Source organism: Dioscorea cayenensis, chromosome 15, assembly GCF_009730915.1.
Source record: "Dioscorea cayenensis subsp. rotundata cultivar TDr96_F1 chromosome 15, TDr96_F1_v2_PseudoChromosome.rev07_lg8_w22 25.fasta, whole genome shotgun sequence".
Taxonomy (NCBI): Eukaryota; Viridiplantae; Streptophyta; class Magnoliopsida; order Dioscoreales; family Dioscoreaceae; genus Dioscorea; species Dioscorea cayenensis.
Window position 1 is genome coordinate 12,446,272 of NC_052485.1, and position 17,193 is coordinate 12,463,464.

Genomic DNA, 17,193 nt, shown 5'->3' on the forward strand with positions numbered 1-17,193 from the left:
AGTTAGTAATTCGAACTACATGACCTTCCTTGAAATTTTCGCATGAATCTGTTGAATATTTGATTGAAGGTACGAAGGTAAGGGATGACCTTTGGAAGCAGCCTCACTAAAGCTAAGGATGGGAAGCATGTTGATTCTCTAACCAGCGTATGGTGAATGGAATGGCGATGAAGATCTTGGTTGATGGTGTGCAATCCAGACATGGCAAGCATGGTTGCTAAGAAGTACTCGTATGACTTAGTCAACCATGGTTATGTTTTTAAGTATTTTATATTATGGTTAATCTTTTGGTATTTGTAGCCAGCCAATGGCAATGCTTAAGTTAGATTATGGTTTGGCCAATAGGTTTGTCATTAAGGATGTTGGCTAATGGATGCATTACTTTATGTTCCCTGTCTCCATTTCTTTTGATATAAATATTAGTGATAGTGGAGAACTTTGGTTGGCTGGTCAATTGGTTCTCCTTTTTCATTTTCTCATAATTTTGACACAGAGAAAAAACAGTCAACAATCCAAGGGCATTTCCTCAAACACCTGAGGTGCTTCAGCGGTTTTCTCCTCCCTGATCTCACCAGTCTGGTATCAGAGCAAGGATGGCGACCAACGACGCATCGGCAGCATCAAGTGCTCCTGTGACTCTGTCTCAACCCTCGGTTCCAGTGTTCACAGGGCCAGAATATGGCCTGTGGAGTCTTCGGATGAAGACAATCTTCAGGTCCCTTGAGTTGTGGGATCTCGTGGAGAGTGGAGTGGTAGATTCGAAGGATGATGCAATGGAGACAGGGAACATAAAGTAATGCATCCATTGGCCAACATCCTTAACGACAAACCTATTGGCCAAACCATAATCTAACTTAAGCATTGCCATTGGCTGGCTACAAATACCAAAAGATTAACCATGATATAAAATACTTAAAAACATAACCATGGTTGACTAAGTCATACGAGTACTTCTTAGCAACCATGCTTGCCATGTCTGGATTGCACACCATCAACCTAGATCTTCATCGCCATTCCGCTCACCATATGCTGGTCAGAGCATCAACATGCTTCCCATCCTTAGCTTTACTGAGGCTGCTTCCCAGGTCATCCCTTATCTTCGTACCTTCAATGAAATATTGAACACTCCCCCTTGATTGAAGAGTGCGCATTCCAATCATCCGTCTCATGATCTTCACTTCCTTTAACAGTGTATCCTTTAGGTTGCACCACGAATACTTCTTCTTGTATCTCTCCATTCAAGAAGGCCGACTTGACATGGAAATGATAGACCGGCCATCCAGCATGCGCTGCCAATGCTAGAATAAGTCTTACAAGTCTTACAGAATCATCTCAAGCATCTTACATAAAATTAAAATAGACTAAAGTTTGAGCAAATGAAGGAGAAATAAAATATATAAGCTAGGAAAGTATGATCTTATTGCATTGTTCCTAGGTTGAAAAGAGAGAATCATTAGAAGATAGTTATGGGATTGAACCATCAATAAATTTCAATTTGTTTTTAAATATTAGAGCCATATGAAAAGCTTTGCCCCAGGTGTGGAAATTTAAACCAATAAAGACGGGAGAATAGAGAACAAGGGTAGGATTTTGATTGAAAGCTAAGATAGACTAGAAGGAAGATCTTTTTCTCTAGAACTAGAAACTGAAGATTTAGAGTTTGTAGAAAAAGAGGCCACGAGAGTATTCTACCATAGCAAAATTTGTGAAGAAGAACTTAAAATGAATATAATTACCTAATGATTATAGTACAATAGATGTACTCTTATATAGATCAATATGACACAATTGTAATAAAAAATCAACTATAGGGAATCTTAACAAAGCTACTAGCAAATCAATGACAAATTTACAAATAAGATCTGTGCCTTGAGGTAATATTCATGACATTAGAACAATATGATGATGAAGTGTTAGGGGATGAAATATGGTGTAATAACAAACTATGAAAAGAGTGTAAACTCGGAACCTTATCTTTAAGGCTCCAAATTCTTAAATTGTCTTCATTTTTATTTTTTGTTTTCTCATAATTATATGTCAAGCTTTTTTTATCAAAACTCATTCATTTATCTTTTATTAAAAGCTCTTTTATTTCTTCACTGAAAGTTTTTCCACTTCAATTGCTGGAATTTTTCTCTTTTCCTATTTCCCCCCAAAAAATAATTTTTCTCTTTCATTAGGGTTGCCTTTATAGGAAAAAGAATATATATATTTAAAAGAGCTTATTTTAAATTTTCATTTAAATATCATTTAAATTTTCCCTCATTCTTTTAAATATCATTTAAAAGAGAATATATATATATATATATATATATATTTACCAAAAAAAAATCATTTAAATTTTCCGTCATTCTTTTATTTTCAAATTCTCCTTATTTTAAATTTTATAAAATATATTCTTTCCTTTTCTAATTTTTTGTAATGTATACGCAACTCAAACTTATAAGTAATCCAACTAAATTTGATTTTGATTAGAGCATTAGTTTCAATTTAACTAGGACTATAATTTGATTATAAATGTTATTCCCCAGAGTGACCAAGATTTAATAACCATTATGATTGCAAATAAAACCATAATTAAAGTTATAAAAAAAAATTATATAAAGAATATTTTTTTATCATATTCCTTTGTACTTAATTAAAAAACATTCACTCTCCAAAACTAAAAGTTATAATGTACTCTGTTAAAAATAACTTGTCAAATATGTATACATGGATAGGGACATACACCCAAAATTTTTGTGTTTTACTTAATTTTTTATTCATAGAGTAATGAAAATTGTACTCACAATTAGAAAGGAATATCAGAGCTGTAATTCGGGTATATTATATGTATTTATAACTACTTGCCATCATTCCCATCCTGTTATCCATTTTGCATGGTTAAGTGAGGAACAAGTTTGCATCTCTCTTTTGTTTTGACTTCCTTTTATGATTGTTCTTGCTTCCATTTATAAGAAACAAAATAAAAACCAGGAAAAAGAAGGGCATCTCAACCCTCCATGCTTTCAGTTACACAAGCTTCCATTTTCTGTTCAAATGTTATCTAGAAATGCAAAAGAGCTAACATCTTGTCATTACCCTCATAAATTTCCACTTGCTATAAATACCAACCTGATATAGCACCTCATCCCACAATCAAATAACCATTAATTACCACATATACATACATAGCAGACCACCCATTGCCTTATTCCAAGATGGCCAAGGTTGTAGCTCTATGTGTGATGGTAGTTATGTTGTCTATAGCTCTTGTAATGGTTAAACCAACCCATGCAATCACGTGCATGGATGTGGACGTGGCTCTTGAGCCATGTATTCCATACTTGGTAGGGCAGGCACCAGATCCAACAAAGACATGTTGTGATGGGATCTTGCACCTCAAGAACTTGGCCACCACCACCCCGGATAGACGCGCCGCGTGCACCTGCATGAAGGCTGCTGCCTCACATCTCCCCGGATTGAAGGACAGCGCTGTGAGTGCACTCCCTCAGAAGTGCAATGCGCCACTCCCTTACCCTATCTCCACCTCTGTTGATTGCACCAAGTGAGTCTCTATATATGTTCTTCTTGCCCTTTCTTCATTTTGCTGACTTATTGGTAGTGAACTACAATTTAGTTTGAAATTCATAGTGGTGCTTAATGTGATAAATACGAAGGATTATAAAAATGACTATTACCTTGTTTTTACAGCACAATTAATTTCTATGATTTGTAATGATCACAATATAGTTGTTGGAAAAATATTTGAGACTAATTAATCTCTGCAATTTGTAATTATTTATCTCTCTGTTGGTTTCTTGGCAGGATCCAGTGATATATCAGAGGTGCAGGTGGAGACAATAAAGAGTACTTGGATCATACATATTTATATATATATAGCTCTTGAAATAAGTTACTATTGTATGAGAGGTGGGAAGCTACCCACACATTGAGTGGGCTCCGATGACTTACTAGGACTGTTGATTTCAATATGCTAGTGAATATTATTATAATAAAATGGTTTCAGTTTTAAAAAGTCTGGTAAACTTCTACTTATATTTTGCTGCGGTATTATTTAAACTAGTTTTAATTCCAAATCTAAGGTAAAGAGACCGTCATATTCGAAAATTTGCTTAAAATATTAAAAGCTCAACGAATAGGTGCATTAATTTCAGTGACGGTGATATTCTAAAATTCCCTTTTGAATATATTCACTGCACCAGGTTTTGTAAATTAATTCTTTTAAACTTTTTAAATATTTGAAATTCACAAGGCTTAGTGAAGATATCGGTTATTAATATTTGCAATATACATAGAAGACCAATCATTTTAAGTGAGAAGAGTTTAGAAACTAAGAGACTTTTGGAGCAAGGTCTTGGATCATCTCCACCACGATAAAGAGAGTTTTTGGAGATCGAATTCATCTCCAAAAGGTTAATTAGATCGTGAGGAAATTGCATGAGCTTGAAGGCAAAGATCCAAATTCTTTGCAGTCAAAGCTTTCACTAATCCAATCTGTGAGGATTCGAGGGAGTCTTTATGATTTCTTTGAATTCTTATTATTTTGTTAAATCTTATTTGAATGTACCATGCCTGATATTCAGTCTCATTTAAGCACGCACATGCCCAATATCCATCCTTATCCATGCAATCCTAATTAATTCAGATTCCATAAATTAATGTTTAGACAAATATTACTTGTGTTAATATTTCTTGCTCTATTATAATCATAGAGAGTAATATTCATTAAATTAAAATAATGATAATAAGAAATAACATTGAAAATCAATAAAAGCAAAGTCAAAAGAGGAAGAAACTGAGCAGAGCTTGCTCAGCTATTCATATAAGAAAATGAACAAGAAATCATATGCGTCAAAATTTGATCCTTAGATCATGGAAAGTGTTAAAAATATTCCTAAATTCTTCAATTGTTTAGTTAAATAAATTGCAATAACACAATTTTGCCATCTGAGAAAATCACTATCAATACTATAAGCTATTCATATGTAAAAGTAAAAAAGAAATGGACCGTTTCTGAATTTTGCCCTTTCAAGGCATGCTTAAACTAATTAAGGAATCAAAGCATTTCATTAAAGAATATTCTGGTGGAGGGGGAAGAAAGAAACAAACTTAAGCAATTATCTATAGCTAATCATGAATTCCACCTCTTACTAATCAAAAACTCTTGATTGATCCACAAGAACTTTCATAATGATTCTAAAGTTAGTAAATTATATCAACTTAACATAGACTGCAAAATTAAACCAAAAGTTTGGAAAAATTTATAAAATAATTTTATAAAAACAATAAAGCAATACTAGCAGTAAATTACTTCTTAACTTCTCCAAACTTACACTAATGAGATATTAAAGAAACAATTATATGAACATGAAGTCTTTCTCCTCTTGAAGTCTCAATTACGAACTGAGTCTTGGTTGGTTCATATAGATATAATCCTGCCCCAACAACCTATATTACCATTATGGGCTACACAAACTCAGAAGATCTCCAATACCATAAAAAATATAGCTATGGGCTTTTGTACAGTATCATTATATGGCAACCCGAAGAATTCTTTTAAGATCTAGCTGCAGTATCTGCTGCTAGTTCATAATGGATTAAGCACAAAAAACTTAATGGCCTTCAATCCAGCTGATTATATATCAATTATAGAAATTAAAGAATACAAACTACCTTAACTAAGCCATATTAAGCATCAAACATTTTAGCTTTTCAGACATCTAAAGATAGCTTGAGACACAAGAAATGGACTTGGATTTATATCAGAATTCCATCCAAACCAACACAAAAATGAGCAAGACATATTAGTTTACTCCCAATATTTTCCATTATCAATTTTATGAAAAATGGCCGGCAAGTTTTCCCAAGTTTTTGAAGACATGTCGAAATCTCAACTTATATGGATTTTAGCCTTAAAAGTTTCCCATCACAAGCCTTTTAACAAAGGAATAACTAGGACCACTCACAGTCTCCCAATTGAACAAAAAATGCTATCATAGGCACACTACCCATCCCAAAGAAAAAAACAATGTACATAGTTTGATTGATTTAAAAATCTCAAACTTGGGTGCTAAACATAAAGCTCTGAGTTCAACTACCAATAAAACACAAGATGATATCCAACACCAACCAGCCTAATACAAAACAAAGGAATCAAAACCCTTCCACCCCATACACCAAAACTATATTTTTTAACCTTGTTAGTCAATCCAAACCACAAGCAAAATTACAATTAAACAATCCTCTCCATTACCAGGACAAACACAATCCAGCACCATTATAAGATTAAGAAGAAAAGAGGCAAAAGATGGAGAAGCTCACCTGGAGTTCAATCCAACACTGTAATAATTATATTTGCTTCTAAACACTTCTATTAAAAGCCAATCCTAACAAGGCCATATCCTATGGGCTACTAAGTGCTTATCTTTTTTGGACCTTCAAGCCGGTTGCTGATTTTAGCTTACAGACAACATATTGGTCTAGTTTCATTGTGTCTTTGAAAAATCAGTTTGGTTATATTATGTATAGCCTTCGGGCTAACTATTGTATTCGCATACAAGCGGTATATGGATTACAATTGTTAGGCATGTTATTGTTTTCGTCTTTGGACTGCTGATGGGTGCACTGGTTATAAGCCCTCGGGTGGTTGGGAAGATGTATTGGTTTTGTCGGTGACATAGGATTGTGACCCTGAATACTTATCGGTAAGACGTGCCCACGAACCGCCTGTCAAGGCAAGTGGAAACCCCTACCCAGTTGTTTCATCTATACGGGAGACGCATAGAGATCCTAGTCTTGGCGTTGTTTGACTGAGAGCTCAGAGTCACCACACGGGGTCTAAGTGCCCAAATCCAAAGGGTGTGACCCTTGATGGCTTTGGACTTAGCCGCGACAATGGCTAAGGATGGAGGGTTTTAATTCCAGTTACTTGTTCTCAATTTTACAATATCATTTGCTAAACTACTTTGTTATGAGAATAAGGCGATGGATTGATGTTTGTTTTCCGCATTCTTTCAGAAACTGAATATCATATTGCATTTTGGATATGGACAATTTCTTGTGGGTATTGTTTCCTCTATATTTTTTGTATTCCATATTTTATATTTTGTATAAACTATATGATAATGATTATATGTTATGATATGTTACTTTATTCAGTAAACTAATATGACTCTAGTACGAGCATAGGTATTAGGATATTATAAATCTTGCATTTCATATTTTGTATAAACTCCGAGATAATGTTTATATGTTATGATATTTTTTTGTATTATTTGGATATGTTATTTTATTTGATAAACTAATATGACTCTAGTACGCGCACAGGTATCAGGGTATTGTAAATCTTGTATTTCATATTACATCTTTCATATTTTATATAAACTTTGTGATAATGATTATATGTTATGATATGTGTTTCGTACTATTTGGATATGTTATTTTATCTGATAAACTAATATGACTCTAGTACGAGCATGGGTATTGGGATATTGTAAATCCTATATTTCATATTTTGTATTTTGCATTTTGTATAAACTATGCAATTATGATTATATATTGTAATATGTGTTTCGTACTATTTGGATATGTTATTTTATTCGATAAACTGATATTACTCTAGTACGAGCACAGGTATTATGATGTTGTAAATCCTATATTTCATATTTTATATTACATATTTTGTATAAACTATGGAACAGGTTTGCACTGGATATCTTGTATGTGTATACGACATGTATTTCATGCAGTTCCCCTTACTGAATAATGTAGTTACTCATCCATCTCCCTCCCTTTACAGGTGATAGGTCTCAGTATGTTACACCTCCTGAATTCCTCAAATTTTGACATTGATACAATTGCAGAAGCTTTCCAAAACAGATTTGTACTAGATTTACTCTTGCAAAGTTGTCAAAATTATCAGTAAGATGTCGCAAACAATATTGACGAACATGCCCATATTATGGAGAGAAAGCATCACGAACAATATTGACGTTACCTCTGAAACTTTAGAGATGATGCATATAGGATATGTAGGATATATTGTTTTGTGTACATTTTTTAAAAACTATAACCAACATTCCCTATTCTCACCTTCAACTATGGTAAAAGCATAAGGAAATATGCGGTCCTCAGCATCTTCTCTAGTAGCCATTAATAGAGTTCCTTTAGTTCACATGTAAAAATGTTCCATCCACTAAAAGAGTAGGACGACCTGAATTGAATCCAATAATAGATGGTCCAAATGCCAAAAAATAACCTTTTAAATTGCTTCCACCCATAACCCCATTCAAAGTCAAAGTCAACAACAATGTGCTAGTTGTAACTAACTAAGGGATTAAAATATATCCGTAGTTCAGCATAAGATTGCTCCCATGACCCAAATATACATTTGAGAGATTTATTCTTCCCTCTCCATGCCTTTGTATAACCGACATTAACATGGTATGTATCTTTGATTATAGCTTGCACTTGTGTGATGCTTAGGCTAATATTGGCAACACTAATTCACATATCAATTTAGCTATGCAATGCCCATTGTCAAATTGAATTCTTTCATTGGTGCAATTATGTGGTGTTGGATATCTTTTTCTAGTCCAAAGGGACATTCGAGACAAAACCGTAGCATGAAGGCACTATAAACAATCTTGGTTGACACATTTTATAGTGAATCTAGACTTGTTGCTATTAAGTTCATTATTTATTGATGGAACACCGCTAAAGCTTGTAGATGGAATTGTTAAGATAAACAATGTATGAGATTGATTCGGTCTAGCAAAGTAAGAAGCCAAGATGGATGTGTTAAAAACAAGAAATTTTAAAGTAAAGCATGTAAATTAAAAAACAAGTGAAGAGCTTACGAAATATGAATAATGTATGTAGACTGGAGTTACATGTGACCCTCCTTCCTTTATATATAATATTGGGTTATGCAGTCTCAACATTAATGATGTTGTTCTGTCACTGTCAAAATTGATTATGGTAGTTGTATGATGATTTATAGGTCATCTACACTTAATGCACATATGGGTATCATCTAAGTTGAAATTAATAGCGGCTGCAATCATTTCTTACAACTCATGTAGTGTGCAGCTAGTGCGAACTTGAACTACTGTTTTATAGCTCCTTGAATATGTAAGTCTTTCATTAGTTTCTTATAAATTTTCACCACAATAAATGATCACTGTTACCTCATTAGCACTAACCCTTAAAAATGTGATAGAGAAGAATTAAATTAAAATAGTTAGATATTTAGTTTAAACTATGATGACATGTACATGTAACAAATATTTACTAACCTATTTGAATTCAAATTTTTTTTTTTTGTATTGCTTTCCTCTGTTCGGGCCATGAATGACCTTGACCCTAAAGAATATTAAATTGGAGTGTTGGTGACAATGAAAAATGAGAGACTTTAAAGCTGATGAGGATGTCGGAGGAGGGGAAATAAATGGTAATAGTAATTTAAACTAATTCTCACTTCAATAATTCCACTTCAATAATAATCAAATCATCGATAAAATAATTTAAAATAATTCCACTTCAATAATAATCGAATAATCAATAAAATAATTTTAAATAATTCCCATAGTAATAGTAATATTTTTATAATAATAATTTTAAATAATTTCTACTTCAATAATTCTCTCTCTAATAATATCAAATAATTAATAAAATAATTTGAAATAATTCCCATTTTAATAATTCTCAGGTTAATAATAATAATTCTAATTTCAAATTATTTTTTTAATTTTATTTAAAAAAATTAAAAATGGGGTTACAAAAAGGCGCAAATTATCTATTTAAATAATTACAAAAAAAGAAAGAAGGGTTAAAATGCAAAAATCAATGATTTTTACTTTGGAAAAACCTAGTCAGCTGCACCCATGTGCTGAGTGGGCACTGATTTGTTGGCTCTAAGGCGATTTTGACGAATAAGTGCCATTTACACAATAATAAAATTTGATAGGGTTAATAGTGCAAAAGGCCCTTTTTTTCTTTTCTTTTTTATTACATGATTGAAATTTAAAATTTTAATTTATTTATTATATTTTTGGATTTCCAATGTTTGGAATTACTTCAGTAGTTATTTATCTCAACTTATATTATCATAAAAATTATATTTTTAAAAATTGATTTATATATAGTAATGAGTTAATTGATTTTCTTAAGTTAGTCAGTAAATTAATAAATTTATGTATCCTAATTGATTTTCATTAATGATAAGTGTTATATTATACATATCCTATTGATTACTTTTGTACTTGAGTGGTCTTCAAGAGTGCTTTTATGGATAATTTGATGCTTAGTTTGTTCCATTTATACTCATAGGTTATATTATAAGTGCAATTGGAGTCAAAAGAATGAGATTGGGAGCAAAAGGGGGTCGAAAATAATAAACAAAGAACTACATGGGCAAGGAACACACACGTGTACTTGTCCGTGTATCCCTCAAATATCGAGAAGCTAAACATCCAGAGAAATACACGGCCATGCATATAGCAGTGCACTCCCCAGACTCAAAGTCCTCCTGAGAAGAACACGACCATGTATATGATGTACATGCCCGTGTACATCTAAGAACTTGAAGAACATGGTTCAAAGGAGAACACGGGCTGAAGCAAGATGCACGCCCATGTATCTTAAGAGCTGAGAAGTAGAACCATCCAGAGATATACACGGCCAGATGAAGAGATCACGGTCATGTATTCCCAGCCGTGTACCCCAGGAGTCAGGGTTGAACAATCCAGAGATCTATATGGGCAAAGTACACATCCGTGCACCTGCCTGTGTACTTGCCAGATTCATGGGGGTATAATTAAATAGAAAGCTGAAAAGTTATTCAGTGAGTCTGATTTTGGAATATTGACTTTTGAGCGACGGCTAAGGATTCAAGGCGAATCAAAGGAAGAAGAGGGAGTTCAGAGGAGTCACCGGAGTGACGATCCAAGGTGATGATATCGACTCACATCAATTCCTATTATGAAGGCATTGAGAGGCGGTTTCTTCTTCCATGTTTAGTGTTCTAGGGCTTTATTTCCATTGCTTTGAGATGAACATGAACCCCATGGAGGGGTAACATCCTATAGCTTGGGATGATTTCATTTGGATATTGCTTTTAATATAGATTTCCTTCGGCTTGTTGGGTTCATCTATGCCTTTATATTGTTAATTTAGCATAATGAGAGCGGCTATCACATTTTGATTGCGTGATTGAGATTGAGGGATTAATTGCGTGAGATCACCCATAAATGAAGGGAATTAAGAGTGTGCGCTAGAGATAGGCCACTTGAGATTCCTCCGAATTAGAGTCATGTAGTGAGAGCTCCAATTTCTATTAGGGATTTCTTATATATCTATGCAATCGTGTGAAAGTAGATTAGACAAGATTCAATCCTACCGTAGCATGGCATTGGGTATTGGGAAGTCTTGAGAAAGCACCCGATATATATATATTTAAAATCCCTCGGTCGAATAATACTAGGGTTGATCTATATTTAATTGCAATTACTTTAACTCTAAATTCCCAAGTGAAATCTTATCCGGACACCTTTTTCTTCACTTGATTTCAGCTAGATAACAAGATTAGAGTTAGTACTTCTACTATTTAGCCCTTGTGGAGTCGATCTTGTTTCTTAGTAGTTTATTACATGATCGACATGTACACTTGCGTGCATCCCTATCAATTAATATCTTATTATCTATGATATACTTGCAATTTATAAAATAAATTATCATATTTTCATATTTATTGCATTAAACAATTATTTATAATGTTTAACCTTTTAATTTAATTATAAATTTTACAACAAAACTAGACATGTCAAAACAGGCCAGCGGGACTGGCCAACATGCGGTCCACCAAAACCCACCATTTGGTCGGCCAACCAAAATGTCAGCCCGCCAAAATATGCTACCTAGCTAAAATATTAAAAAAATAAAAAAACTAATTATATTTCACAATTTCTACTTAAACATATTAATATATTTAACATAACATGTAATACATAAAATGATTGACAAAATCCAAAAAATAAAAAGATATAAGACAAAAGTATCCAATACTATTATAATGTTTGTTAAAAATCAATCCATTAAAATGTTCTTCATCTCCCTTTCTCTCTTAAAACATATGACAATGAATTGTATTAAAATTCATCAACCATTACATCATTAAAATATTCTTCTCCATCTTCTCCTCTTTTATTTTCATCAATTACCTCAAGAATGTTTGATCCCTCACTGGATATAATTGTTTTAATATTAGCTCCATCTTCATTGTCTACATAAACACACACACACACACACACACACAAGTATAGAGTTAATTAAAAATAAGATTTAAAATAACAATAATTTATGATTTGAACTAAGTGAGAAATGTAAATAACAATTTGTAATTGAAATTACCAATGTTATAACAATGCAACCAACTATGGGTGCAAATGAGAGATTGTATTTTTTTCAGGAAGGGTACAACTTCTGCACTTGTTGTGCACATGAGCACCAATAGAAAAAGCTGATTTAGATCGAACAGTTGTTATTGGGATAGCCAAAACATCACCTGCCATTAATGCATGGATTGGGAACCTATGCTTATGATTCTTCTAATATTCCAAAATATCCAAATCTTCATGATATGCAAATTCATGCTTTGACTCCTCCAAATAAAGATCCAAACGAGATTTCCCGGCATTTGCAATTGACTAGCTCTCAAACGCTTTAATTTCCTAGAATTAATAATTAAGATTTGTTATCATTAAAAAAATATAAATAAATTAGAGAAATATAATAAACAAAAAAAGTGTTCCAATAATTACATCAAAGATTCTTTTGCTCTTAGTTTTAACTCCTCCACCACTTTGTGTAGATGTAGGTGTAATGATAGAAGAAAAGGATTGTGGTTGTAAAGGATTTGACTTGTTAGCCTTAGAATAATTCTCAAAAAGCTTGTATAGCTTTGTTCTCACAAGTGACACCTTCTCTTGGTATGTGGAATGATCACTCTCAACGTTCCTATAAATATACTCCAACATTAACAATTTAATTCGTGGGTCAAGGAAAGCCACAAATGCAAGCACCATACTATATTGTCTCCAATACTTATCAAACTTTTTTTTCATCTCCTACACATATCACTTATCACCACATCGTCACTTAACAAGTATCTTTTAATAAAACCTCAATCTTCCAAACTTAAATAAAATACAAGTTTGATGTTGGATAAGAAGAACCGAAGATTAAGATAAAAGTATCATAAAATGACTCCAAGAACTCATATATTCTCTCTCCTCTTTTCCATTCTTCACTTGAAGGGCAGTATTTAAAATTTTTATCATTCAATTGGAGAGAAACGGAAACTCTTTTATATTTAATGACATTATTTAACATCAAATATGTCAAATTCCAAGGGGTAGCCACATCTATTCGCAAGCCAATATTAGTGTCAATGTTACCAATTGCTGTCGCACATTCTTCAAATTATTTTATTATACTCTCTGAACCTTTCACATATTTGATAGATTCTCTAATTTTATTCAAAGCATCACTAGCAACTTTCAAACCTTCTTGGACAATGAGATTCAATATATGAGCAAAACAACGAATATGAAAAAAATTCACCGTCACACTACAAACTATCATGCTCAGAGAGTTGCTTTTTCAAAATATGTCGCATATTATCATTGTTGAATGAATTATCCAATGTCAAAGAAAATATTTTTTTTTCTTAATTCCCCATTCCTCCAAAAACTCAAATAGTTTTGTACCCAATTCAACTCCTGAGTAAGGAGATGACATTTGATTAAAGTTAAGAATTTTGCTATTCAATTGCCAATTTTAATCAGCAAAATGTCCCATCAAGCAAACGTAGCCCTCACTAGTGCATGTAGTCCACACATCTGAAGTTAAACAAATTTTGTTTTGAATATTACACAAAACATGCTTAAGTTTCTCTTTCTCCCTCATATATATTCTTCTAATGTCAAAAACAAGAGTATTTTTAGAGATGCAAGCACCATCAGGATTTACATATTTCATCCAAGCTCTAACGCCATCATATTCAACAAATGAAAATAAAAAAATCATGTTTTGTAATTGCAGCATCTAATAAGTCACGTTCAATCTTTTGTTATATTTTCTTAGACATTATCTTCCGTTCATGATCAAGGAATATTGTCCTATATCATTGAATTTTAACATTTTGCAATTATCTTGTGTCGCCTTAATGTAGAAGTTCCATACTTTTTACCCCCACATTTATACTCTTTCTTGCATTCCTTGCATTCTGCTACTTGTATGCCATGCTGACCTATCCCTTTCTTTATAAAGAAATTCCAAATATCAAAAAATTCTTTTGACTTTTTAGTTGACTCCTTAACAAATTTATTATTTTTCCAATTCTTCTTCATCTAAGTTAATACTTTGATTCAAAGAAGTGAATTCCATGATTTTCCTTTATTTGTCAAATATATATAAAGAATACATGATACAATTTAAGAACCAAAATTTCTCAACCCAAGTGATGAGTGCATTTCATATTGTGTTTTACCTACCTCCAAATTATATTTTTGCTTTTATTTTATCTATATTTGATGCTATTCAGGGTATATTTTGTTTATTGTGCAGAATTCTTGGGCTCAAAGCATTAGGAGTGAAATCAGAAGAAAAATCGGTAAATAACATCATTTTCTAAGTGTTCAAGCTAAGCACCGTCATGCTTCTTTACCGTGCATGTTGCTGAATTTAGGAGAGCTAAGTAACAAGGCAAGAATGAGTGTGCTCCAGGGTAAGCACAGGCGAAGCACGGGCGTGTTTCCTCTTCATGCAATTCTTTGGATTTCTGAAATTCTCTCTATTCAATTGAAGCATAAGTTCTTTGCCCTTTTCATGGGCATGCTTAAGCTTAGCATAGGTAGAGCACGACTATGCTCTCCCTGTGTATTCCTCTGCTTGGACACTTAGCTAATTTTCACCAAAGTCTTAAAAAGAGTACAGCTTAAGCATGCCTGTGCTTAGGCCATGTTAAGCCCCTAAAAAGTTCTTTTTATTGCCCAGATCTAGGTTTTTTTTTTGGGAGAGCTTGGTCAGAGTTTTCATCTCCATCTTTGGACGATCGTTAGAGGTCAAGACCGGACCACACCACACCTTCTAGGGAGACCAAAATAGAGTGGGAGGCATCTTTGAGAAGTGAAGCTAGCCAAATAAAGGAGTTCTTTGAGTCCAATTGAGAATATTTTGCAAGAAAGAGGGAGTCATAATTTATTATTGTTTTGTACCTCTTTTTCTTCCTCATTTGAATGAACTCATGAGGGGCTAACCATTCCACGGTGCCTTGAGTTATGAATCTTGTTGCTTAGTGTACTTTGACTTACTTTTAATGATTATGGAGTTTTAATGTGTTCTTATGTTAAACCTTGTGTTGCATAACTTGATGTGCTTGAATTGCTTAGTTGTAGTTGTGAAACTTGACATGTGTAAATTGTTGTATTTGTAATTGCCTTGTGTGATTGCAAAACTTGATGTGTAATAGACCCATAGTCACAATTGCAAAACTTGATGTATTGGATGGGATGGCCATAGATACAGCATTGCTTGTGAGCACACATAAGAACCTTGGAATGTACCTAATAGTCATTAGAAGCAAGTCAATACACTAATGCACTTAAGAATTAGTCCGGGGCATTATTTCTCATTGATTGCACACTCTACCTGTTTTCACCTATCCTTCCATCTTTCTTTACTCTTTTCTCTTTACTTTAATCACTTCTAATCCATTGTTGATCGACTAGAGATTAGAGAAAAAATCAGTACTAAGAGTCCCATCCCTTGAGGTTTGACAACCCTATCCTTTACGGGGTACCACTGTATTACTTGATGCGATCTATACACTTGCGGAGAGTGTACATCACCAAGTGTCATGCAAGTAACTTCCAATCATAAACCAATTCTAATATAAGAAAATCCATTAAATAAATAAATAAATATAATAGAAAATATAGCTTGTAAAAGATGAAAACTACATAGAGTACAAAATAAAGCAATCAAAGAATTGCCAATGTTTCACATCTAAAATGGGTTAGTGACCAACATCCTCTTGTCTGAAGCACTCCAATTAATTGCCTAAACTATAACAAAAGTGAGAAAACACATTCACAAAATTAAGCAAAGAAAACAATGGGAAGGCAAAAATTGAAGACCGAAACAACAGTCCTAAAACAAATCAATAGAATGGGAAATAAATTGAGAATCAAATGGAGATATAAAAATACAAATATCATACCATTGCCAATTGATTGAAGGCCTTGATGATGAGACTTAGGGGCTTTAATCCAAGAAAAAAAAGAGAAAGAAGAGGAATTGAATTGAAGAGAGAATTGGGTGAGAAAGAGATGTCAGATTTGAAGATGTTCAGGGCTAGAAAAAAATCCAAAGGAATGGATTTTCAGGAAATCAAAGGGGATCATTAAAGTGATAAGAAAAATAGAGGGATGGGATTGTGTTGGGATTCATCTTATGGTTGATGATCCTTGATCAATGATCTCTATTAGTAATTAATCTTGTCCTTTTGGATGTGATGATTGATTGGTGTCTGATGATGCATTGTAGCCATGTGATTCTTTTTAAAGCGTTGTATTAGTTATTTACCTTGCTTGTCAATATGTTATTAATTTAATAAATTTTTGGGTTGTATATTTTTTTATATAAATCAAGGACGGGCAAAACCAGGCCTTGATTTATAAAACCTTTGATTAATTTAATATAAAATTTTGATCTAGAACATCTCTCTAAACTTTTTAACTTTCCGATACTCTTCTACAAGATCTCCACCATTGATTCTAAGCACTAACCTTTGATTCACATAAGCATCCTCTCCAATCCTCCCCTCTTCTCCAAACCCTAGCTTTTATCCACCATGCTCTCCCTCGCCACTCCAGCTGTCTTTGCTCAATCCCAATTATCATCAATGAGTGTGATATCCAGATGTGTAAACTTTCAAAGGCCATATCTTTCCACATGCCTCAAAATCTCTAAAAGTAGTCAGTCATTTCCTTGAGAGACCTTGGAAGGCTCCTAAGATACCTCTAGCTAAGCGTCTTCTCAATCCATCCATCAACAACAAATACTCAACGCTGATGCCTCCACCTCCCAAGCCCTTTGATCAATCCATTGAGTATATATCTTCTGAGAATC